The sequence below is a fragment of the Marmota monax genome, unplaced genomic scaffold (assembly GCF_021218885.2).
Source record: "Marmota monax isolate L192 unplaced genomic scaffold, Marmota_monax_Labrador192_F-V1.1 WCK01_AAM20220418_F8-fsc00057, whole genome shotgun sequence".
Taxonomy (NCBI): Eukaryota; Metazoa; Chordata; class Mammalia; order Rodentia; family Sciuridae; genus Marmota; species Marmota monax.
Window position 1 is genome coordinate 10,167,075 of NW_026693933.1, and position 27,033 is coordinate 10,194,107.

Here is a 27,033-nt window from a genome sequence, read left to right on the forward strand (position 1 = left end):
TTTCTTTTAATACCTGAGCAGAAGTGCCCCCCCCCCCAAAACTCACATATATAGTAGTGGGAGAGATGAGTTTAGAAGTCAATCTTAAATGAGAACCCCAAAGGATTAATTAGATATGCATGTTGTCGGCCAGCAGGATAACCTCAAGCAGCTTTACCTTATCTGATTGTCCTAGTAAGAGCTTCTCAACTGCAACCCACATATTCAGGAACAAGCATTCAATTATAATTAACAACAATTTTTTTCACTCAATTTTCTTTAATTTTGGCAGTCCATCAGCTAACAGCTTTGTTTCAATAAATGAGCTCCTACTATGTACAGCACTGTGCCAAGCACAGCAGACTTTCTTGTACACACCACCCTGGGCTCACTCCTACCTGCAAGCAAGAGGGGGGTTGGAAACTGGGTTGCAATGAAAAGAACATAAAGATAAGTATTTCAAAATATAACTGATGCTATTACAAAGCAAAATAAAAAAGGGCTGTAAGAAGTAATCAAAGTATTACAGAAATCCAAATGAGAGCAATTACCTCTGTTTGGGTGAGGAGGAAAAGTAGGGTGTAAGATGGACATAAAAGCTTGGATTTTGACCAGCAAGAAAGACATTCCTGAAAAAACCAAGGGATAGAAACATAATGGTGCCAAGAAACGGCTGACTGTAATATTCAAACAGGAAACCTTGAATGTCATTGTGAATGACCTCAGGACAGTAAACACAGAATGACTGTACCATAAGCAGTTAAGGAGATGGGACAAAAATGACTGGCCTCTTACAGTCAGGTGCAGATTAGATTAGGCCAAGGAGGCTTTGAGGTAGGAAGGAGAGCAAGGAGATCCTATAGGGCCAGAGGAAATAGACAAGAAAATCCATTCCCATATCTTTGAGGAAGTGAGTTTCAAGAGAACTGGGTGCAGGCTAAATATATGCCTTTTAGGGAGAAAATAAGAGACGTAATAGAAAGGAAAGTGCCAGAGAAAACTGAAGGCAGGCTTAGGATGGCCAGAAGCAGTGAATTTGATTTTAGACATGTTAATCTGAGCTGTTATTGGCTTATCCTGATAGAGATACTCAACAGGGAGTTGAAAACGTGCCTCCAAAGAAAGAAGAGAGAGATGTGGGAGCACTGGTGCAAGAGCCCCAAGGCTCCAAGAAATTCCTTTTTAAAGGGTTTTCCTGGTTCTGGGGATTAAATTCAGGGGTGACCTACCACTGAATTACAACCCCAGACCTTTATATTTTTGAGCCAGGATCTAAATAGCCCAGGTTGATATCAAATTTTCGATCCTCCTGCCTAGCCTCCCAGGTAGCGTGAATTGCCCTGACCTGCAAATCCATGAGATTCTTGAAAAAACCAGGACTATTTTCTTTATATATACTTTCAGAAATCTCTTACAATCTTAGTGAAACATATTTATTTAAGAAGTGGGAGGAGATTAAGCAACCAGATAAGGGTCAGAGATGGAACAGAGAAGTAGGAGGAGTTTGTATAGTATCAGGAAAGGAGAGGTTCAAAAACTAGGAGTGGGTTTTACCTCCTCAAACACTATAGAGAGACTGAACTGCATGAACACTAAGCAAAGACCCCAGGCTCCACCATAATTCCATTATGTCCTACTAAGATGACTGGCATAGCACTTACCAAGTGATATTATAATTGCTTAGTATTTATCCACCATTAGGTAAAGGCTATTTGATATTGTTAATTGTTTTATTCCTAGCACTTATCACCAGTAAACTGGTAAATTAATAAGCACATGAATGAAAATGTCAGGTGTGAAAGTCAAATTCCAATGCTTAAATTAATAATGGTAAGAATAGGTAGGGATATGCCTCCCAACACACAGAGCTTTTCTTTTGTAAGAAACAACCCAAAACTTTTAAATTCTTACAACTATTGGCTTTAATAGTAATGATTTTTTAAAATGAACTGCTATTGTGCTTGGGGATGTTATTTCAGGTAGCTAATTTAGAGTAGAAAATTCTGCTAAGAATAATATTTTTGTTTATTTTTGATTATCTGTCAACCCGGTGGAATTTTGAAGAGATTAAGATTACAAGAAAAGCCTCTGACAGATATCTATGAAAGCAAGATTAAAACAATAATATACACAGTTAACTGTGGTTCAAGGTTTTGTAAACCAGTACCAGTAGGAATGCTCAGAGAGGTGGGAACAGTGATCTTCAGGCAGCCAGGTAAGACTAATCTAGGGAAGCTTTAGGAAGGAGATAAATTTAAGCTGTTTTGAAAGGGGACTATTCTAGTCAATTGGCAAAGAGTCTTAAAGCACAGGATTAGGTATTTTAATTTGTTTACTTGAGATAATTTGGAGCTACCCCAGTGTTCTGAAAAGACTTGGTATAAATGTTGTCTAGAAGATGATTCATTTCCACAGTTCTTAAGTCTGGCTGCATATTAGAATTACCCCGGAGAGGTTTGGAAAGTCCTGGTGCTCAGACTGCACTCCAGACCAATTAGATCTAGGGGTGGGACTCAGGCATCAATGTTTAAAAAGTTCTTTGGATGATTCCAATAAACAGCCAAAATTGAGTGTAGAGTACATTGCTCTGAGTGTAGGGTAAAATGCAAGCAATTAAGACAGAGGCTAGAATTGGAAAGGGTAGCAAGGAGTCTGGAAATGGGAGTCTGACCTAGCTTTGGTACAGAGATAAAAGAGGCTAAGCTAAATAAAATATTCTGGAGGAAAATTTGGTTGGACTTTGTGATGCATGTCAGTTGCAATTTTTCATGAAGTTTTCCTCCAGGAGCATTTCTGCTCTTATTGTGATGGATTAGTTGGAAAATGAACAGATAGGACTTGCTTTTGCTAAAATTTGGGGGTTCTTAACTATTACACAATTCTTCATTTTGTTGTAGCAAAGCAGGTCAGAAAATAAAACAATCATGTAAACCTTTTGGTCATATTTGAAGGAGGAAAATAAAAGCAAATGATGATGTTCTCCAATTAAGAATCAAAATACAGATTTTTAAATTGAATTATGATTAGGAGATAGACTATGGCAAAATTTTGATTCCTTTAGAGTAACCTTAAAGGAAATGAAAAGTCAGAACCTCAAGGACACTAAAATGAAAGATTCACCATTATTTTCAATCATAATGTTCACCTCTCCTACAATGAAGGCTTTGTAACAGGTATGGGAAATGAATGGGTGGTGTCTTAGAAATGATGACCTCTCAGCAAGGTGAGCTGGCAAGCAGTGATAGGAGTTCCAGGGTTCACATTAGATCATTTTACATTTGCTCTGATATGTTCCACCTTTAAAGTTTAGAGGAAGGGCAGAATGTCATAAGGTGGGGCTATTACTTATATAAAGACGTAATGTTTCATAATATAACCTATATAGCATTTGATAAAATATGGATACTGAAAGAAAAACTTCACTGGCAAGAGCTCCCTGGAAGGGAGTGATTGAATATAGTTATAGGAGGAAAATCATTTTTCTGATTCTGAGGATGAGGCTGAGACTTAAAATGATAAGCCTCTAGTAGCTGCTGTCATTATTTAGAGAACAGTTTTGGAATTGAAAGTAATAGATACTTGTTCTTGCTTCTAGATGTTGAGTCCCTGGTACACAGAGACAATGATGTTGGTCAGGGCTTATTCTAGATGTAAGTAGAGTTCATGTGCATGTTGTGATTTAAGGAGTAGAGACTACCCTTATACCCTAAAACTTCCCAAGCTAACTTTATCTTACTTGCCATGAGTGGAGGTGGTGGACTAGGACGTTGGAACATTGTTTCTACAAGATCCTTGAGAAAATAAAAATGCACTATAAGGGATCAGCAACACACCCAGAAATGTCACCCACACCCCAGACCTGCTCCAAGAGCAACTTAGGGCAAGTACACTAGCTGGGTAGGAGAGGGTGTGGTAAGGTGGGAATAGAAGAAGAGAGGTTTACAGAGTTGAGGTAGGGTGAAGCAGGGAAAAGCCATTGGGAATTCTGGGGCAGCAATTACCTGAGAAGAGAAGTCTGCTGATTCCCTGAGAAAAGAAACCACATGCTTTCCTACTGCCTCTACCTTGACAGGCTATTGGACCCATTCCATGTTATTTCATCCAGCTGGCCTGACTACAGGGGGTCACAACATCTGCCCAAAGTTATACTGTGCACTTTCGCACATTCAGGTTTCCTTAATTGCTTTCAATTTCCCTTCCTCAGGTTTGCTGTTCCAGGAAAGAAGGTTCTAAATTAAAACTCTAAAAAGTGCCCCTATGTATTAGTTTGCAAAATTAATGATCCTCATGGAAAAGCAAATTAATCTTTGATGTCTGGTTGAAGCTAAAGACAAAACTCACTGCTTTGAGCACTGGGCCCTCTTAACACCCACATCCCCATGGCATTATCTTCCTCCTTTCCATGCCTGCCACGTTAACATAACTCCGTCTCTGAATCCAAAGGGCCATGATACATTCACTAGTTTTATAAACATTTATGAAAAACCTGGATTGGGCAGCAGCTGTGCAAAGGTGCCTAAGAGAAACCAGGAAAGGATGCATAGAGGAAGCCACCTGATGTATTGTCACATGAGAAGTTTTACTCGCACTTTCTAAGTTCATGGTTTGAAAAGGCTGCAGTAAACATTTTGTTCCACTGAAATAACAACCTAATAGCTTCTTCAGCTTTAGGAAGAACACGACAGCTTTTCCAAAAACATCCATCCTTGGGCTGAGGGTTCGCAGAAAAGTCCAAGGGGATAGGGATCGGAAGTGCTTTGACTGCGTTGCTGTGGTTTTGTAGCTAGAAGCCTCTGCTGCACTGCGTTGCTCACTTCCTTTCAACTGAAAAATTAAATCTGCACTCCTGTCAAAATGTGTCATCTGCACACCCGGACAGTCCACAATTCACTACGCTCCACGAGGAGCCAGGACTGAGAGGATGGCGAATCCCCTCCGTTCCAGGTCTGGGAGGGCCAGATGTTTGGGAGGAGCTGAACAACTGTGTCCGGGGAGTGTCTGGCAAAGCCGGCTCCAGAGTTCCATGGGAGCTTTGGTAATACGAAAAGAACTAGTGTCGGTCCATTTCCTAGGGTGTGAATCACACTCTCCTGTTGAGCCCTTGGGAGAAAATTCATGAAGGACATGATGCTGCAGAACCTGACAAATACACATCAAAGTCAGGGGTGTGTAAGGGAGAAGGGGCAGATTTCCCATAGGCTTTTCTTTGAGGTTTGTTTCTCCTTTGTGTCCCTTGACTGGATACTTTCACTGTAAACTCTCAGAAAGGGCAGGGAGGGGCCTCTTTCATGCCGGGTGGAATATCTTGGCCAACAGTAAATGCTGAATGACAACGACGATTTCGGCCTGGAAGATCAGCGTGGACTGGGTGGGACAAACCCTCCTGCTAGACTACGCGGCGACAGCTGTGCCCTGACTGCGAGCCCGAGGCTAGGCGACTGGGCGCGCGCGGGTAGGCAGGCCGGGCGCTCAAAGGGGGCTCCACCTGGCCGCCGCGCCGCGGCCGAAGGGGCGGGGCCCGGCTTCCCGGAGGCGGTGGCGCCTCCTCGCGCCCGAGCGCGCGCTCCCCGGCGTCCCGCGCACGCGCGAGGCCGGGAGGGAGCGCGCCCCGGCGGCTGCAGCAGCGCGGGGAGGAGGAGGAGGAGGAGGGTGGCTGAGGGGAGGTTGGCCGCGCGCGCGGTGGCGGTAGCGACCGGAGCCAGGGCGGAGTGGGTGGCGACGAAGGGGGCGGAGGGAGGGGAAGGCGGGGGACAGTGAGAGACGCATTTCTAATACCCAACTACAAGCCCCGAGTTTGTAGATGGGGCTGCTCAGCGGCGCCTGCGGCTGAGGGAGAGCAGCGGCGGCGGCGGGAGCAGAGGAGCGGCGGCGCGGAGGCGGCTGAGGTGCGAGCCGGTGAGTTGCTGGGGCCCCAAGCCACTCGGGTAACGGTTTCGGCGCTCGCCGGCCGGCCTGGGGGCGCCCTGTTGCTTTTTTGCAGCGCCACGCGGGACCCTGGCCCGCCCCGCCCCTGGGCACCTGGGCTTCCGCGGAGGTGGGGGCGGCGCGAATAGGGAGGCTGTTTGCAGCTCCGACGCCCGGCCCGCCCGACTCGCGGAAGGGGCGCCCTGGGCCGGACACCTAGCTTGCGGGCTGCGTGCAGCGGTCGGGCGGGTAGGAGCGCGGCAACGTGTCTGGCGCATGCTGCTGGCAGCCGCGCGGCGCCTCGCGCTCTCCGGCGTGGCCCAGGCTGGAGCTGGGGTTGGGGCTACCGGCGCCTACGGCCCTCTCTAGGCGCGGAGCTCTGGTGCTGACACCCTCTGCGGCTGGAGTAGCGTTAAAACATGAATGGAGAGACGCGCCGGGGGCGGTGTTGCTGTGACTGACACCTTCGGGGTCAGTCCCGAGAGGGGGCGATTCCGCCGGTTTCTGGCTCTCTCTCGAGCTCGGAGTTCGGCGGGGAGGAGGCTTTCTGCAACTACTGCTGCTACTTCCGAGGCACGAGATTCCAGTTGTTTGGCCAAAGTGGTTGTGGGCAGAGCACGCACTGCTCCGGGGGCGTTCGCTGCAGAGACCGTGCCCCCTGATTTTAGGTACATTTATCCGGAACCAGAAAGGTGCCGGGGCCCCCCCTCGCCCTCTCCCTCCCTCTCTCTCGGGGCGGGGGGTGGGGGGTGGGGTCAGGAGGGAGTTGGTTGAAGGATCCCACAGTGTGATGACAGCTTGTGGATAGGTTGGTGGGTGTTTTTTTGCAGAAGACTTTTTGATACTTTATTGGGAGTTTAGTCTCAATCCTATCAGCTCCTGGGATTATATCTATTAAACTTCATCTGTTGAGGCGTGCATTTGTGTAGGTGGGGGAGGGAGAGGCGAAGAAGAGAATTGAAGACTGACCGGGAGGCTCAGAAAATTCTCCGCATTACTTATAAACAGCCGGTTAAGGTCAGGTTAGCCACGTTTTCCTCTTCCTATGGCTTTGAGAATTGTCGGAATATTACTTCATGCTTGCTGAATTGGTTACCTTGTAGTATAGCCAAGAACATTGCGGGGGAGGGGGGTGGCGGCATTAAAATGCTCTTCAATTGGAGTATGATTTAGCATTCATTTCTTCCTGTGAAATCTTTGAAATAATAGATCAGAAGCTTACATTTGTCAAATGTATTAGGCGAGATAATACACTGTTATTAATGAGGAGATAGTTTTGGTACATAGGTCTAACAAGGGACCTCAGCTAATAACGTACTGCTTATTTTAGGTGTCTACTGTGCAATTATGATAAGCATCCAGGCCTGATTATAGTTGTCTTCAGGGCCTGATTACTGTAAATAAAGAACTTTAGTGATTGTGTCATTTTGAGGTCATTTGTATCTTAAATCTATCATACATTTAAATACATATTTAAATACATGTTTGCTCAATGTTTTACTCCTTAAGGCCCATGTTTTTTTTCTTCTAGACTACGGTTACATAATACACACATGGTAACACTTTTAATTGCTCTAGTTTGTCCTATAGAGACCACACAGGGTGAAAGGAGTGTGTATGTCCTTATTGATGCCACTGAATTCTTTTTCCACCTAGAAATCAAAATGACTGCATGTCCACCTCTTTACACAGTACAGAATTCCCCCACCCGCTTTAGGGTAACTGTTGGATTTTCAAAAATGAATCATTTTTCTTAAACATTGGAGGGAGCAATTTGCTTTTTGGAGTCTCATTTCAGGCTGAAATTGTTCTATCAGACCACCCAGACTGCTTCTCCCCACCTTGTTTTAGCTTGGGATAAGCAAGAAAAATCTTGAGAAGCTGTGTTACCTTAAAAACAAACAAACAAACAAAACTGTTTTTAACATTAAGTTGGCTGTTTGAAAATTTACCATCCCTTTATATTATTCTTCAGTATTGAATAATGAATGGTTAGTGAAAGAAAACAGATGTTTAAATTAAATCCCTTTTGCATTTTTGACATTTGAGCCTTATTAAAAGTGGGTAGCATCAGCAAATTATTGCTGAGGAAGTTTCAAATAACACAAGGTTCATGTTAATCAAAGCCTGTTACAAAAATACCAATAAATAAATAAATAGAAGAGTCAAGAGGACTCATTTGAAGTTTTTACATGATTTAATGTAAGTTACCTAGTTTTCTGGTAAAGAAAATTTTGTTAATTTTACTTTCCAAAGTATTTCACATGATGAGGGATTAAATTTGTATCATACCTCTGCTTCAAGTAAATACTTAAATTGGAAGGGATGTGCTGATCTTTATTTCAGAAAGAATGAACACATGCCTTTTTCTCTGCTGCTTTGAGATATTGTCAGCTCTGAAAAAAATTATTCTAGTTTTGTTTTACCCATAGGTTCTTTCTTACCAAAATTAGTCTTCACATATGTAAATACTGCATCACAAGAGCAGATAACAGGAGAGATAGCTCTACTGATATGGTGCTAGTGAATTAAAATTTTTATTTTATTTTGTAGGGATCATTTTTGCTTAGAGTATATTGGTCAGTCTCAAAGAAGCTGCAGTGATTTTCCCACACTTTTTTTCTTTTCTTTTTTCTGTTTGTGTGTGACCACTGGGGGGAGACTTTACAGTTTAGCTTGACCAAATCCCTCCTTTGCCTACACTGGCTGCTAATTATCTTGGGCACTTTGCCAAACTGCTGGAAAGTATGTACTAAGGAGGATGCTCTCAGAATCCAGTCTTGATCAAGGTGTTTAATGACTTTTCTTTCTTTAACTCACTCCACACACACAAAGTACCTCTCTTTATATGCTGTATTATTTTAACAGTGTTGTTCTTGGGCTATTACTAAGTGGGCTAACTGAGGATCTAACATAGTATGCAAGAAAAGAATCATGACTGTTATAGTTTTCAAAGATCTAACTTTACTGACATTAATCTTAGAAGTACTGTAGCTTTAGTTACATGCTTGAAATACACAGATATTGTCTGAAAGGATCTGGAGAGATTATCTCTCTTCTGTGAGGTATATTATATCCAAACCTTTTTAAGCAGATTGGTCTCCTGTTTTTAAAAGCTTTAGAGGAGGAGATATTGAAATATCCCTTGTAACCAAGTTTAGTGTTCATTTCACTACAAAAGAGAATTTCATCCTTTATCAGAGTCATAAAGATAAAGAGTAAAGCCTACACCTTGTTGACCATTGAACTGTGGTTATTCTTATAAAGTATAACAAAGTTGGAAGTCTTGTTTTTACTCTTTCTATACCTGATGGTATTTTACTTTGCTAATACTCAATTCATAGTAGTGAACTCAGTAAACAAGCGATTTGGCATTTATAGTAGTTTAAGACAACTCAAGTTTTATGACTTTCCTTAATCATGATAGAATAATTTGAAGATGTTTTTATAATCTTTATCATTGTAAATTCATCTATGGAATAACAAAAAGGACAAAATTTGGAGTAGTGCCTATCATTGTGGATTGTTCTCCTTTTTTCCCTTAATATGGTTTTTCTTTTGTTCTAAAGTTCCTTTCTCTTCCTTCCTTTCTTCCTTATATAGTATTCTAGTAAAAATATGTTTCTCACTAACTTTCGGATTGTGTTAAATACTCGAGGATGGTAATTTCTAAAGGCTTATAAATTGAAATTATCAATAATTAAGAAAAAATGAGATTAAAAGATAGTACAGTGAGTTTTCTTTAAAAAGTTTATTTTCAAATCCTTTCACAACTCATTAGCTCCTATACATGATCTCATCTCTACTTACCTTATCAACGTATGTGTTTTCCTCTTAGACCTTCCGGTCTCTGAAAACTTTTTTCCATTCTCCTTTTTACTGTATTCCATCAAAATCCTGCAATTCTTTTTTTTCCCAGTAATACCAGTGTTTACTCGTAAGACTTTTGTTTGCTTGGTCTGGAACTCTTTTCCTAATCATTACATGACTGGCTTGCTTCCTAGAGTAGAGTAGAGTAGAATAGAATAGAATAGAATCTAGTCTCAAAAGCATTGCTATTTAACCATTCTTCCAGAATGATAGCACAGACTAATCTATCTCATTACTTTTTTTTGTAAATGTTTTTTGTAAAACATTTTCATTATTTGGAACTTTTATAATATTATCTGTGTGCTCTCACCAGAAGGTAACCCTGTGACACTAGTGATCTGGTTGTTTTTGTTTTATTCTGTGTTTCAAGAACTTAAGACATGTTCCTGGCACATAGCTATCATCAAATGAATAATCATTTTTAAAACTCTGAGATTATGGCCTGCCTGAGTTTTTGCTGTTAAAATATTCTATTATAAAATATGAATATATGGTAGGCTTTTTTTTTGGTCATAAGTAATTAAAGTCCATTCTATATAAATAATAGGGGAGTTGGGCATGGGTGGTACACACCTGTAATCCCAGTAACTCAGGAGGCTAAGGCAGGAGGATTGGAGGATTGCAAGTTTAAGGCCAGCCTCAGCAATATATAAAGGCCCTAACCAACTTAGCAAGACCTTGTCTCAAAATTTAAAAAATACATAAATAAAAAGGGCAGTGGTAAAGTACCAATGAGTTCAATCACCAGAACGGGGGTGGGGGGTAAGGCCTGTTGCAGAGTGGGGAATTATTGTTAAAATGTAGTGAATGCCTCATGGAATCTCAGTGCTGGAGCTTGGGAACTCCAGTGCTAGTAGAACACACTACATCTTTTTATTCTGTACCATGCTTTTGCCTTATTTCTTCTCTGGCTACAGAGGACCAATTCCTATTCCTCTTAATGGAAAATATGGCAGCCAGCAGCTTCTATGATTTCATGGTATTAGCCCAGACAACTAGAAATGGAGTCATATAGTACCAATTTCTTCCCTGTTTGACAAATTATATTTTATTACCAGATCTTGGTGTACTTACTGTGCCCCTGTGATAATTGATATATATCCTTGGTCATTCCCCAAAACTCATCTCTCCCCCTTCTTACTTGATCTTTAGGTCTAAAGCTCTGAAAAGTACTTTCCTAGGGATGTATAAAAGAAATGTCCTTCATGGGAAGAATTTACAGTTTGGTTAAGGAAGATATATGTATATACACATATATGTACATGTGTATGTAAAGGGGGAAAATATCATGATAATAATGGAGAAACTGGGAAAATAATTGCAATTTGTATCACAAAGACTAACTTCCTTAATATATAAAGAGTATCTGCAAGCCAGAAAGAGAAAGATCAACCATCAAATGGGCAAAGATCATGAACAGATAACTTTCAGAAAAGAAAATTCAAATGGTTCTTAAGCATATGTTAAGACATTCAACCTCACATAAAATACAAATATTAAGCAAAACAATGAGATACCATTTTCACCTGTTAGATTGTCAGATTTAAAAAGTTCCATAAACACTTTGGAAGAGGATAAAGGTTCACAAGTGCTCTCACATTGCTGGTGGAAATATAAATCTATAATCTATAAATATAATATCTATATATTATAATCTATAAATATAATATCTATATAAAAATATAATATCTATATAAATATAATATCTATATAAATATATAAATCTATAAATATAATATCTATATAAAGTTATATAGATATTTATGAGAGGGTAAAGAGCTAGTATACAATTTATTTATCTGAACACTAACATTTATTGCTATGTTTTGGTTTTACTCATGTGCTTTAGTTGGCTTTTTCACTGCTGTGAATAAAACACCCCACAAGAACAATTGTAGAGGAGGAAAAGTTTATTTGAGGGCTCAAAATTTCAGAGGTCTCAGTCTATACACAGCACTCCATTCCAGGGCTCCAGGGGAGGCTGAACATCATGGCAGAAGAGTGTGGCAGAGGGAAGTGCTCACATGATGATCAGAAAGCAGAGAAAGAGATCATTTGCCAAATACAAATATATACCCCAAGCCAAGCCCCCAATGCCCCTCCTCCTCCAGCCACACCCCACCTGCCTCCAGCTACCACTCAGTTAATCCCATCTCAGGGATTTATTCATTGATTGGGTTAAGGCTTTCATGACCCAATTATTTCTTCTCTGAACCCTCTTGCATTGTCTCATGTGAACTTTTGGGGTACACCTCACATCCAAACCATAACACTCATGAGACTACCTCATTGGGCCTTTCCCTCTTCTTATCCCCACTAAAAAGAGATTCCTTTTAGGGTCCTATTTAGTTTTTCTCCCACCTTCCCAGGCCCCGTTTCTTCTAGTATTTATAAGGTTGTTTACTGTGCCTGTGTGCTTGTGTACCTGCACACATGCTGGTGCGTCTACTGATGCATATTTGGTGACTGAATCCATCTACTGGTGCATATTTGGTGACTGTCTCAGGCTAAGCAGGCTTTCTACCACTGAACTCCAACTCAACCCCTACAAAGGTGTTTCTAAATCACTTGAGATTTTCGTATTCTTGGTATCCTTCATAGAGCCTAGTGCTTTGTTAGCTATTTAGTAGCACTGAGTAAAGATTGTATAGACCCAGTTCATAATTTTATATTTTTGGAAGAAATATTTTGTAAAATGTGGTAAATGTACTTGTTTATTAAGACAAGTGTGTGTCAAAGCAGTTTTCATAAATTTTGATGTATTATTTGTTATATTAATGGAACTTTACTTTTTCGTGTTTCCTCTGTTCTGTATATATAGATCTTAGTAGGGTCGGATAGATGTTGTTAAAAGCTGGAGGCACATAGGTCTGTTTCCAAAAATTTGTGAGAAAGGAGGAGGAAAATGACTGAGTAGATTAAAGGCCATATATTTAAGAAAGGAAAACTGAAGAGTGAGAGATTAGTTTAAGGAATTGGTGAAACTCAGAGGGACTACATTTTTAAAATAGGAAAATGCTAAGCTGATTTAGTTAAATGCATACATCAAGAATACATATTTAGTGGAAGCTGGGTGGGGTAATCCCAGCTACTTAGGAGACTGAGGCAGGAGGATCACAAATTCAAGACCAGCCTGGGTGATTTAGTGAGACCCTAACTCAAAAAGGCCCTGGAATGTAGTTCAGTGGGTAGAGTGTTTGGTAGCATGCACCAAGCCCTGGGTTCAGTCCCTATTACCCCCCGCCAACCACCCACTGTTTATGATATCTATTTTGTTTTATAGATCATTGGTCATTTTGTCATAAAGTAACTCTGATGTGGGAGTTCTCTACCTAAGTGGGCATCAATCCTTTGGAACTATCCTACACTAAAGGATTCTAATTAGTAGGTCTGGTGTGGGGCAGGAACATGTTTATATTGTTGAAGTCCCCAGGAGGCATTACTTGAGTGAAAATAATACGCACTATGGAATATTCTATTTAATAATCAAATCATTCAGCACAACTTATAGGTCCTATATCATTTAGAAAACCATAACCCTAGAATTTAGTCTGCCTCCCTGGTCTGTATTTAAGCCAGATCCACACTGTGACATACATCTCATTGGTTAGCATTGCTTTGCTCATATCCATACTCTTTTCGTCCTTTGCCCTCTTGTTTTTTCTTCAAGAAGCCATCACTAATTGACCTCATCCACAATTTGTCTTTTCAGCATGGAACAAATTATAATACAGCACTTATGTAAATGGCAAGTATGGAAGTGAGTGAATGATTTAAGTATTCATGTGAGTGAATGATGTAAGTATTTTGTTCATTGGAACCTTGAATATATATGACCAGTTTTCCTATTTGGACTTACCTTTTTTTCCTTTTGTTATGTTAAATGTTCTCTACACATTATCTCATTTGCTCATTGTGGATCCAAAATCAGATTTAAAAATCAAAATGAAATCCTTATGATTCTAATAGTTTCCTATAGCTGCTGTAACAAATTGGCACACTTAGTGATTTATAAATAAAAGCAGAAATTTATTCTCTCACAGGCCAGATATCAGAAATCAGTATTATTGAACCAAAATCAAGTTATCAGTAGGACCATGCTCTCTCTGAAGGATCTAGAGCAGAATCCATTTGTTGGTTCTTCAGGTTTCTGGTGCCTCTTGGTATTCCTTGGCTTGTGGCTGTACCACTCCAGTCTTAAAGGCCAGCATTTCTAATCTCTCAGCTCTGTTTTTCTCCTTTCTTTTCTCTATGTGTCTCTTACTTTCTCGTCTCATAAGATCTTTTACTTCACATCCAGAAACTCCTTTTCTTAATAAGGTAACTTTTATAGGTTCTAGTAATTAAGACATAGATTTTTAGGGACAGGATATTAATCAGCCTCCCATCATGATAGTTCAGATGGTTCAGAAAAAGGAACAGGGTCTAGTAAAAGTTCTTTTTCCTCATCCTCATTCATTTCTAAACTAGTGTTTCTCAACCAGGGATGATTTTGCTGGTCTTCTCCCCTAGGAACATTTGAATGTCAGAACTAAGGGGGATTGCTTTAGTGTTCATGGGGTTCAGGGGTTCTGCAAACAATTTTATAGGACAGTCCCCCACAAGAAAGAATTATCTGGCCCCTAGTGTCAGTAGTCCTGGGCTTGAGAAACACAGTTGTAAAGGTATGTATTACCAATTTTTGTGTATCGTTCCACAAAAAATTGTACGCCAATATCAGTATATATCATGATTAAAACCCTCTAATATAATTTCATCGGATTGGTGGTGGTTTTGGCTGATTGAAAGTTGATTTAGTGAAGAGTCATAAAGTACCTTATATAGTACATAATTACTTAAAAGTATAAATATATGTTCATACGTCAATCTTTTCTTGAGGATGCATCTTGGCAGGAGCTCTGGCTCATCATTCTTAACTAGTGTGTTGTCCTTGATAACCAGCTTTGGAATGTGAAACAGTGTATTTTATGACTCCTTAATTGTTAACACTTACCTTGTTCACCCTTAAGGGTTTTTTTTGTTGTTGTTTGTTTGTTTTTTGTCACTTGGTCTCTTAAAGTCTTTCCAAATCATTGAACTAGGTTTTAATATAAAGACCAGTATAACTACCATGGTCTTGCATCAAATACATTATACATAAAGAAAAAGAAATTATATTTTGTACAAAAAAATGACTAAGGAATTGGAAGAACTACTCCAGTTGAAGTTCATACACACACACACACACATATTTTTTTGTACTGGGGTTGAACCTAGGAGCACTTTAACACTGAGGTACATCCTCAGCTCTTTATTTTTTCATTTCTAGCCCTTTTTATTTTTTATTTTGAAATAGGGTCTCATTAAGTTGCTGAAGCTAGCCTTAAATTTGTGACCCTCCTGTCTCAGCCTTCCAAGTCACTGGGATTACAAGTGTAGCAGCACCATGCAGGCTCCTTTTTGTATCGTCTAACATAGTGATATAGTGAGAACTAATGCCACAATTGTTCACAAAGTCTTGGAAGTTTCAGGAAATTTTATTTAGTACTATACTGGAAGTTTGTAAATTACCATAGACTATTACTATAAATACTGTACTAACATGACTAGTTTAATGATGAGTTCATTTTCTGCTAAGAGAAATACTGATTTTTACTAATCATGAAAAATATTATTTAAAATCTTATTTACTGGGAAAATAATATTCATAAAGTTTTTTATATAGTTCAATCATACAATTCCTTGAAATTAGTTAATATAGTTTATTCTTTGATCTCTTAACATGGTAGGGGAGTTAGAGACGAGGTTATAACCTCAGTTTTTCTAACTTCTAGTTCTTTTATGTTAGTTAGGACACATGGCTATATTTAGTATCAACAATAAATTATCTGTCCCAGAATGGTGGAATTTGAAGTATACATCAGTATCATGAGATGTACACCAATGTGGAATAGGAAATGAAAGATTGACAGTGTCAACCTAATTCCAAAATTTGAGAAGTGATAACATTGTCCAAAGGACATACATGACCCATTAGCAATGATGGTTAAGAACGAAATTAAAATATTATTTTTGCTTTCCAAAAAAAACCCAATAAATTATCTGGTAGAAAAGTCTGGAGTTGCTGCTGAATTCAATATGCCTCTTATCTAAAATAGGGGTATAATATCTACAGGATTGAAGTAAAATTTTAATGGCTAATATAAATCACAGCCCAGAGTCTGGTATGTTTCAGGTATTCGGTAAATGTCTTTATCTTTTTTCTTAGTCAGGTACAATATTGAATGTACGGTGGATAATAGTGGTTGAATAAACATGTTTTTAGTTGCCTTTGCTTAATTCACAGCTTTCTTTTTCCTATAATATAAGAGGAAGGTCTCATTTAGTAGACATTTTTAAAGGAATCTTGATTTTAAAGTACTTCAATAACCATTGACTAAAGTTAATATCATTTTACATGACATTTCAACGTGTTTACTAAGGCGAATTAAATATTGGGTGGCAAAATGAACTAGGTAATCTCAGATTCCTTCCAACTTAAAGATTTTATGAAATTGACATAGTCCTGGTTTATTTCTCATGTGTTTCCCCTAAAAGTGTACCAAAGTTAAATAGTGTTTGGTAATGTAACATTTTGTTTTGAATAAAGGTCCATTTTCACATAATAGTCTTTTGAATGAATGTAGCTGTCTTCAAGTGAATATCTTTCTTTTTATTGCTAGATTGGGTATGTTCTATGTACATGATAAAATATTTTGTAGAATTCTTAACTTTAGTAACATAGATAATTTATCTCTTTCTCATCTTTTAAATATCTAAATAGTCCTTTGTATAAGAAACTTAGGTAACTCAGTGAAAAAAATTAAAGCATTGATGTTGTTTATTTTAGAAATAAAATGATCATGCATATTTTTATCCAAATTGATTAAATTGTTTTGATTTTCTTAAGTTAGTGTTCCTTATGAAGGAGAATAAATGAATAATTTTAAACCATGTTTTTAAGAATGTTGCAATATCTTTTTTTAAATATATTTTTTAGTTTTTTAGGTGGACACAATATCTTTATTTCATTTTTATGTGTTGCTGAGAATCGAATCCAGTGCCTCATGCATGCAAGACAATTGCGCTACCACTTGAGCCACATCCCTAGCCCAAGAATGTTGCAATATCTTGTGAGACAAAGTAGTCACAGTATACCCTCTCCAAACTTTAGTATAAAGTTCCTAAAAAACCTTAGGTAGACACATTTTTTCTATGAAGGAGTTTAAGACATTATAGGGTAAATAAGGTTAAGGAGACTGGGATTATGAATGAATCCATACAAATTCTTTTAAGGTTTAACATTCACCCAATTAAAACATTAGGTAGGACGGTGAAGCACACCTGTAATCTCAGCAGTTCGGGAGGCTGAGGCAGGAGGATTGCAAGTTCAAAGCCAGCCTCAGCATTTTAGGGAGGGCCTAGGCAACTTAGTGAGACTCTGTCTCGAAATAAAATATGAAAAGGGCTGGGGATGTGGCTCAGTGATTAAGGGCTCCTGAGTTCAATCGCTGGTACCAAAAACAACAACAACAAAAAGTAAAATATATCAGATTATCAACATTTTATTCAATGTGGAAATACCAGGTAATATATAATTAGTTTCCAGTCATCACTACTTTCTTGAAAGAAACTTTTGAGGATTTCCAGTCTGGGCCAAAATAAAGTGCTCATAAATACTAAAAGGAATTTTTGAGAATGTCTTGGGTGTCTTAGTCAGAACCTTTCTTAAGTGTGTACTGAAAGTATCTTCTATTCCTACTCTGCCATTTCTTTTATTCCTTTCTTTTGTCATCCAAACCTGGAATTCCCTCTTTCCTTCGCCAACTCCAAAAAGAATAACTAAGAATTTGTTATTATCAAGTAGAAATTTTCAGTAAAAGTAAATATGAATATATATATTCTGAAATTTCACATAAGGATTGCTTTATATAAGTTTGAGAAAAGAAACCACGTCTTTATTTCCTCTAGCCAAGCATCATAGGCTATGCTTTTTATTATTTTTACTATTAAATGTGTTAGGAGAAAACAGTTGTTCATATAAATGGTGTTATGTACAACACACTATAAGTTCTTAAAGAATTCAGAAAAAAATTCTCACCTGTGGGGAGAGACTCGTTGATTAATTTTGAATTGATTGAATTAATTTTGAGGCAAGTTTGAAGGCCCATTTAGCTCTACAATTGATTCTACAAAAGTAGGAGTTGGGCCATAAATTTATTAGGTATTGAATAACCAAGGGAAAAATAAAGCATACTTAGATGGGATGAGTAACATGAGTGAAGGCTTTTAGGTAGGAATGGGATGTGTGGTTGTGCAGATAGGAAATAAAAAGATGTAGTTAGAAAAGAGAGTTTATAGTAAGGAAAAATGTGAATTAGGTTGAGTAGATGGAAATCTAGGGTTTAAGAAGAGAAATTTAAACATTCCAGATGGCAGAAAACCAAAAATATTCTAATGTAGTATAGTTCTTAAAATATTTTAACAGGATCACTGTAATAGCTTTATGTCAGGCCAGCCTCCACAATTTTGCAAAACCCTGTCACAGGATAAAAAACAATTGTAATTTCAGTGGGACCTCTGGTGCTTTCAGCATGAACACCCAACTAGCATTAGTAAATTCATTTTAATTCTTGAAATATTTTAGTTAAGAAATATTTGAAGAGACTGCTTCTGTGAGCCTAGGAATTCGAGGGTAGTCAAGTGCATTCCTTTTTCCTTGGTTCTCTGAATAGCCCATTATATCTGGAGGAAGGGATTTATGTTAATGAGTAAGGTAGTTCTCCCTTCCCATTGCTTATTTATGATGAATTTATTTTTTAGGTAAACTTTAAAAAAAATGAATGTTACACTATAAACAATTGAGTATGGAAGAAAGAATGCACCATGTATATTAAATTTCTGTCCTTAATCCATATACTTACTCATTGCAACAGTTTCCAATTGAGTTATATTAGTAAAGTGTTTCTCAACAATTCATGACTGGCATTTTTGGCAGTACTGTGGTTTGGGTCTTGGGATTGTCCTGGACACTACTTAATGTTTTGTGCCCCTGTTCTCTCTCATAGTCACTGACAATAAAAAATGCCCTAATACACTACCAAATAATGCCTTGGGAGAGGTGTGGTATTGTAATTTTTAAAATTATACCATATGTTAGAAGACATGTTTTCAACCAGGCATATAACTAGTGACTATACTGTAAAGAAAGAATATTTGAGCATACATATACTTTGCAAGGAGGCCCAGAGAACTATGGAAGAACTATGCTTGCCTGTGAAGTCTTGTATTACAAGATTATTCAGTCTTACCTGCTTTCTACAATGATAGCATTACTTCCTTGTGTTTTCAGTTACCTTTTTTTCCTTTAGTGTTTTGTGATTTTTGAATTGTGCACTCTTGCTTAGCTGCATTTTTTTTTATTTAACTCATTAATTTATTTTTTTAAAATTTTTTTATTGTTGGTTGTTCAAAACATTACATAGTTCTTGATATATCATATTTCACACTTTGATTCAAGTGGGTTATGAACTCCCATTTTTACCCCGTATACAAATTGCAGAATCACATCAGTTACACATCCATTGATTTACATATTGCCATACTAGTGTCTGTTGTATTCTGCTGCCTTTCCTATCCTCTACTATCCCCCCTCCCCTCCCCTCCCCTCTTCTCTCTCTACCCCCTCTACTGTCATTCATTTCTCCCCCTGGCTGCATTTTTATTCAAGGGAATTCTGTGCAGCCAGGTTAGAGGGCACATTTCTCCAGAGATTTGCTGAGGTTTTCTTTGGCACCTGGGGAAACTCCCAACACAGGATCACTGTAACTTTTCTGCTTGGGGTTTTTTGAATCAGGTAGGTATATTTGAATCCTGAATCCTTAAGTGTAGGCTGTGATTACAAATTCTCAGGTGACATTTCTTCCCTTTAATGTGGACTAAACTGAGACTGCCTAATTTTCTTGTCCTCTTTGGCCAGCAGTCAGGCTTCTTACTATACTATTCTTTTACAAGGTAGGAGTTAGTCCTGGCCTCTTGTGCAGGGTTTCAAGTTGCAGTTCTCCATTTTTTCCAGTCTATGGCCTACCTAGCTGCCTCTGAACTTCTAGGTGCTGAAATTAGCAAATACACAGAGCAAGCATGATTTTAGCTCCTGCTTACCAGTTTGTTATTCCCCTTCGTCTTTGCCCAAGGGGATTTTCTTGGTGACTTACTATTTAAAAATAATTATTTTTTTTTGTGAGGATGTTTTTGGTATTTTATTAAGTATTTTTAGATGTTTCATGAGAAGATTAATTTCAGATTATGAAGTCTACCTTTTTGCCAGATAGCTAAGCCTCACTTATCTGCTTCCTAACCTCCAGGTATTTCCTAATACTTTGGTTTGCTAATCTCTTTCTCTTTCAATACCCTACCATCTAACTTCAAGTATTATTTTCTTAAAATAATTAAAAAAAAATCTTTAGTTGTAGATGGACATAATGTCCTTAATTTGTTTATTAATTTTTATGTGGTGCTAAGGAGGCCCAGAGAACTATGTAAGAACTACGCTAGGCAAGTGCTCTACCATTGAGTTACAACCCCAGCCCTGTTAACGTTTTCTTAATGTACCATTTTATAATTTCAGTGAGACCTCAGGAGGGAGGGACCATAAACTATAAACATGAATGTTCAGTCTTTGACTTTGACTAGACATGTCTAATAGTTTTTAGGCCTAAGCACATTAGAACTAACTGACCTGAGAAAAAGTAAATATCTGGGAATGCCTTTCCATTTCCATTCCATTTCCAAATCTAAACCTGTGATTTTAGATTTGAACTTTTTTAAAATTTTGTACCAGGGATTGAACCCGGGGGCACTTAACCACTGAGGCACATCCCCAGCCCTTTTTTACCTTTTCTTTAGAGACAGGCTCTTGCTGAGTTGCTTAGGGCCTCACTAAGTTGCTGAAGCTAGCTTTGAACTTGGAATCTTCCTCTTCCTGCTTCAGCCTCCTGAGCTGCTGGGATTACAGGCATGCGCCACCATACTTGGCTTAGATTTGAAGTTGAAGAGCATAGTCTTTAGCTGTAAAGGAGGTGAAGGAGCAGGAGTGGATGATGACATTCAGACCACTACCTCTGTAATTGAGTAAGACCTCACTGAGATGGGTGGCGTGTGTAGCAGTTGACCTACATGGGTATTTTTATGATAAATTCTAAATATTTAAGGTGAATCACATTATAGTGATTTGAAACCATAATTTTAAAATTTTATCAATTAACTGCATGTGTTTGGTATAATACAGAATTAAGAGTACAAAATGAATGAGATACCATGTATATATACTCAAGAGAGCTCACCAATTTTGTATTATAGATAGACATGTAATTTAAAATATGGTTAGTTCTCATGATTCATGGTAACTGTGGTCTATAAAGTTGCTGCAAACACCGAATTATTGAATATCGAACTATTTCTTTTAGGGGAAATACAGGATTAATTTCCTGTAAGCCCTTGGTCACAATGTTTTTATGAACTAGTCAATACATAACCTTGTTTTGGGTATGTTTCTGTTCAGAGACACCTTATTTAATGTATATTGTTGATAGTCAGTGACATTGAGCTAACCTCACTAATACTCATGCTTCAATATATATTTTCTCCATAATGCACATCACAGCTTTCTGTGTTAAAAACACCAGATAAGGGGCTGGGGATGTGGCTCAAGCAGTAGCGTGCTCGCCTGGCATGAGTGCGGCCCGGGTTCGATCCTCAGCACCACATACAAAGATGTTGTGTCCGCTGAAAACTTAAAAATAAATAAATAAATAAATAAATAAAAACACCAGATAACACTTCAGTACTATGATTGGGGCCTTTTATTTAGACAACAAACTTACAAACAAAAAGCACAAAAAATGTGGCACTAAATAGAGTGAAAAGGACTCTTGTTTTTGCTATGAGAGCTGAAACATGAAAGCAAAGTGTCACTTTGTTCAATTGCAACTGTGAAATATTGGTTGGACTCAAACTTTATAGCTCTGAGCATACCCACAAAAGCTCTCTGAGTATTAGTTTGTGGTTTACAAATAAATTTTAGCAAGTAGGCTAATTTATAAAATAAAAAGTCTATGAATAATAAGGATTGACTTATAATACATACTATACAATAAGTGCCATATATGCTAAATCTGATAGGATGGGACAAGTTGGGAAAGTTAAATGAAGTTATAGCAGTTTGAATAATGGGTTTAGGGTATAGCAAATGGTCTAATGTAGTTGGTATTAGAAGAGTCTAGAAGGGAAATTTGGACTGGACAGTTAACAGGAGGATATGAAGGCACTTATTGCCATATTATGGATCTTGGAGTTTATAGGGGATGAGGAACTAGTGAGTAATTTTAACCAGGGGAGAAACTGCTGAGAGCCACAGCCAAGTCAGAATGGCCCCCAAGAAACATGGTTGTAGTCCCATTTAGGAAAGCTTATTCTGATGGTGTTATTGGTGATTGCCCCTGTCCATTTTCAGTTTCTAATAACACATACTGAGTAAGTTTTAAAAGAGGGTTTTTAAATTTTTAGTTGGTGTGTGGGGGTGGTCTGTTTGTGTTTCTGAAAGTCTAAGACCACATCTGCTGATGGCTTGTTTGTTGGCAGAGGCCCAGGATAGTGTCAGTTATCACACGGCAGGGATCATGTCATGTGTGTATCCTGGTCTCTCTTCCACTTCTTATAAAGCTACCAATATTCACTCAGGAGCTTCACCTTGATGACTTTATGTAATCTTAATCACCTCCCAAAGATTATACTTCTAAAATGATAGTTGAATTAAATTTCCATAGTCTTAATATCTCACAATGGGGATTAGACTCCAGTTTAAATTTTGGAAGAGCAAGCCATATTCAAATTATAAGAGGTATAGGAGAAGTAAGAAAAGATAATAGGTTTTAGATTTAAATGTGAGAGATAAGAATATGAACTAATGCATAGATAGTGGAGATAGAGAAAAGGGGATGTTATTTGAACAATATAGGAGATATCAAAATGAAAGATCTAGTTGGCAGATTAGAGAGAATATGGGAAATTGAACAGTTGGATGATATTATTAAGAGAGGGAATATAGAGGAAGATTAGATTTGTAATGTGATAAGTTTTGGAAATGTTGAGTGTATGATGCTGATGGGACATTTTTATGGAGATGTGGGCAAGGAAATATGAGCCTAAGCTTAGCTTGAGAGGCATTGGACACTGGTAAATATCTGAATGCCAGGTCACTGTCCTGGTGCTAGAGGAGACAGAAGCATAAGTGAATCTCTAGTGAAGAGACAACAAGCAGAGTAAATTTCAGATGGGGACAATGATGAAAATGAAACTAAGAGGGTTGAGAGTATCAGGCTGTGTGTGAGGTGGGGCTGGTTTAGTTGGTTTTTGACTTTACTTTCTGGGGAGATGACATTTATTCTGAGAATAAAAAGAATAACAGTACACATGTAACTCTCTGGAAGAGATTTCAAACAGTAAGAAAGGAAATCGTAAAGATGGGGATTGGGGAAAGGGAATGAACTGGATACTTTTGATGAAGAGAAAGGAGGTCAGTATGACTGGAGATGAGCGGACAAGGGGGAGGGAGTTGTAGAAAATGAACTCACAGAGGTCCACAGATGGGGTGCCAGATCTCCAGGGCTCTGGCAGGCCGTGGACAAGGGTGTGGTTATTCCTCCAAGTACTGTTGGAAGCCTTTGGATCGTTTCAGCAGGAGGGTAACAAAATCTGTTTTATGTTTTGACATGATAACTCTAGGAACCCTGTGAAGAGTTCTGTTGAAAACTAGACTGAAAGGAAGGAAACAGGTCTGGTGAGGACTTTAGCAGAGATGATGGTGGCTTAGAATATTCGATAGCAGTGGATAGGTGAGGGAGTCACCTCCATCATGACTGAATTTAAGAACCAGTTTTTCATTGGATGTGATATGAATCTAGTGTAAGTGCTTGTATAAAGGAAATGTAATCTTGAATATAAACTGTCAATGAAATTCATTATCTAAAAATTATATAGTTTGAAATATTAAAAATATTCAAATTTGTGTATTTAATGTGGCAGTGATATCCTATGTACTATTTTATGTTTATTAGTACTTACTAGATGTATAAAAACAAAAACTTTCAGAGAGTTCTGATTATTCAATTATAACACTGCATATTTTCTTATAATTAAGATAATGAAGCTTTGTTAATTAAAGGTTAGGTCAATAAAAGCTTCTTCCAAGTAGGGCCACTTTGTTGTGAGAACACATTAGAAATAGCACTACTTAAGCCCTGTTTTAAAAAAGAGAATCTCTGTAGATCTAGCTTTTTTTGTTGTTGTTGTTCCTTCTGTCTGAGCACTACACTTTATACCATACTGTACTTCTGGACATAGTGTGGAGCATGGACTATGATGGGGAAGGGTCGGGGGAGAGTAGTTAAGAGACTTTTTAAATTTTAGGCCAAAGAAAATAAAAACTTTTTAACAAAAACTTTTAGCCCAAAGAATAAAAACTTTTAACAAAAGGACAGAGTGGAAATTGTAAGGAGATGACTGAGAGTTTTGTGAAGCTGGAAAAGATTTGGAGAAGAATTAAATATCTAGAGGTTTGGGAGAACAAAAATATTGGACAATTCTGGGCTTATAAGCTTTGGAGAGAATAGGCAGATGGTGATGTCATAATACACACGAGAGGCAAAAGCTATGGGGGGGCGTGTAGGCTTGCTTGGGTGGGTGAGTAGTTTTGAAAATGCTAAATTAAAGTCACCATCTGTGGGACTCCAGGGGAACTACATTAAGAAGGCAGTTGGAGAAAGGTGAGTGCTATAGCTAATATGTAGAAATCATCAGGTAGAAACTAGTTGAAATCCCAGAAGTAAATAAAATCTTTCATGAGAACAGTGAAACCTGAGGGATGCCTCAATAATGATGCCCTCAAGCAGGACAAGGTCAGAAGTTGTGATTGGCTTGTCAGGCCATTCCTAATCTTATTCGAGAAGTTTGCAGAGAGCAGTAGCTGAGAGGAGAATGAAGAGATGTCTATGCACAGTGCAGGCCCCTCTGTAGAGAAGCTTGTAGTGGTGGGACAAAGGAGGGATATGTCAGATATAACTTCAAAGGGAAGTGGGGTTCAAAATATAGATTTTAAAAAATAATTACATAAGATGGGGAAGATGTTTACATTTATAGATGTTGAAGTATCAGATGAAGAAGAGATATTAAAGTTACAAAAGAGGAATAACTCATGGATCATGGTCCCACAGCAGGCAGAAGGGACATAACTCATTGCATAGGTATCAGGAAGAAGGCAGCAGATTTCCTTCTGAGATTTGAGGAAACAAGGTAAGTTATTGTGCTGATGTATTTAATTCTACAAGTGGAAGGGAAGGTCAATAAATAATAAAGTATAACCTCTTTTTTGCTTTTTCTTTTCCTTTTAACAAAATCTGTTAATTTAGTGTGGACAATGTTTAAACAGTGGGTATGAGAGAACCCAAAAAAAGGAAAGCATAGAATTGTGTTGCCATGTTTAAAGCCTTGCTGATTTTTTTTTTTTTTTAAGAACCATGACAGTTTGCAAGTATTACAAACAAACAAACAAAAAAAAAAAAACACTTGGGAATTAGAATAGAAGGAAAGTACAGACCTGGAGAAAAGGGGTGTGGAAATAAGAGGCAAGGTGAGATGATTTCCTCATTTTTGTTTCCAGGCCTACCCATGTTGAGTGTGTACAGGCAAACTGTCGCTAAGCCACCAGGCAAATATTTTCAGTGAGTCTAAATGTAAAATATGCTATTAATGCTGTTTTCTCAAACCAAAATATATAAAGGGAGTTCTGTTAAAACAAGTATAATTATAGAAACCAACCTGTAAAATATTCTGTAATATTTGAAAATAGTATTTGTATGCAACCTTTTACAGGTTTTTGAAAGATACAGATTATTAAATTTTAGTTTTTGTTCCCAAATTTTCCAAAACATGGTACTATATATCTTTAATTGCCAAAAATGAAGCCTGGCAAGGATATCCAGTTGTCGCAATGAGAACAAGATACTAAAATAGTACCATTGTTCAATTGTGATTTCATCTGTTTAGAGTGCTCTTTCAATAGTGTGAATAAATTACATATTGCTTATGTTTCTTATAAACAGAAAATCATAGTAGAAATGTGGGGTTAAAGCCTAAATAATCTGTTCATTTTCGATAGGATACAATCTTTGTTTTCACCAGATAGGACCTCTTCAGACTTACTAAACATCTAAAACTTTAAATATCATATGCAAGTTTTTCATCTGGTTACATAGAATAAAAATTTTCTAATTGTGGACTATGTTGACATTGGCATGTTCCATGTGAGGATTCTCTGAGGTTGCCAGTGTTCCTGCCGCATTACCTGAGCATTCGTGCCTAGAAGGAAGTACTGAGTGGCATTGAAGCTTTGGAGAACAGAATTTGTTTCCCACCTTTTTTGTTGTTGTTGTTGTTGTTTGTTTTGTTTTTAACCATCAAAATTATATATTTTTTGCTTATTTTTAATGTAGTGCTTTGCCTTCCCTGCTTTAGAGGGTGGTATAAACAAAAGTTGAGTGAGGTAAGAATAAAATATTCTAAATTGATGAGTTTATTCTACTAGCTTATAAAATATTTTATATAGCAAGATGTTTCAGTATAACATAATACTACAAGCTGAATTACATTTGATGACAGGGCAATGATTTTTGAGCCTCAGTTCCTTATTAGAATGGAATTGGTAGTGTGCCAGTTAAGGAAAATGATTTAGGTTGACACCAGATAAACATGGCTGAAAGTAGAAGCAGTTTTATGATGATTTAAATAAAGTAAGATTGGCTGAAAAGTTTCCTTTGGTGTAAATTGAATCTTCATCTTTGCAAATGTAGAGAGTAATTTTATCTTTAAAGAGTGGAAATATTCTTTATATTTTACAGATTTTTAAATATTAATGTTTATGTGTTACATTTTAGTTGAATGTTTTACTAAAACATATTTCATGTCATAGTACATATGCATAAAGAAGAATTGAATGAAACATATCATTAAGGATAACTTTGTCTTCCCCAGGTTTTTAGCCTCATGGTAGGCAAGCCTTATACCACTGAGCCACATCCTCTGACCCAAGAGCTACTTGTTTTTAACTTAAGAAGTTGATTATAATTTTGTTACTTTTCTTATCAATAATTTAACCACCAAATCCCTACTAATTGTCTAAATCAAATTTAAGTGTATTAATTCAAATTT

The 27,033-nt window shown here is 37.8% G+C and overlaps 1 protein-coding gene across 7 annotated transcripts in view; it reads left to right on the forward strand.

Moving 5' to 3' along the window:
• The first annotated feature begins 5,738 nt into the window (after positions 1-5,738).
• The window catches only part of Pals2 (protein associated with LIN7 2, MAGUK p55 family member), a 126,220-nt gene continuing 104,925 nt past the window's right edge, over positions 5,739-27,033 (forward strand). For 2 of the 7 annotated variants that reach the window (XM_046463498.2, XM_046463497.2), the window contains exon 1: positions 6,148-6,551. The gene's annotated coding sequence lies outside the window, so the exon portion shown is untranslated. Of the gene's footprint in view, positions 5,875-6,147; positions 6,552-6,713; positions 6,901-27,033 lie in introns of those variants that run through there. The other 5 variants (XM_058585355.1, XM_046463496.2, XM_046463500.2 and 2 more) reach the window with 5 other exon arrangements.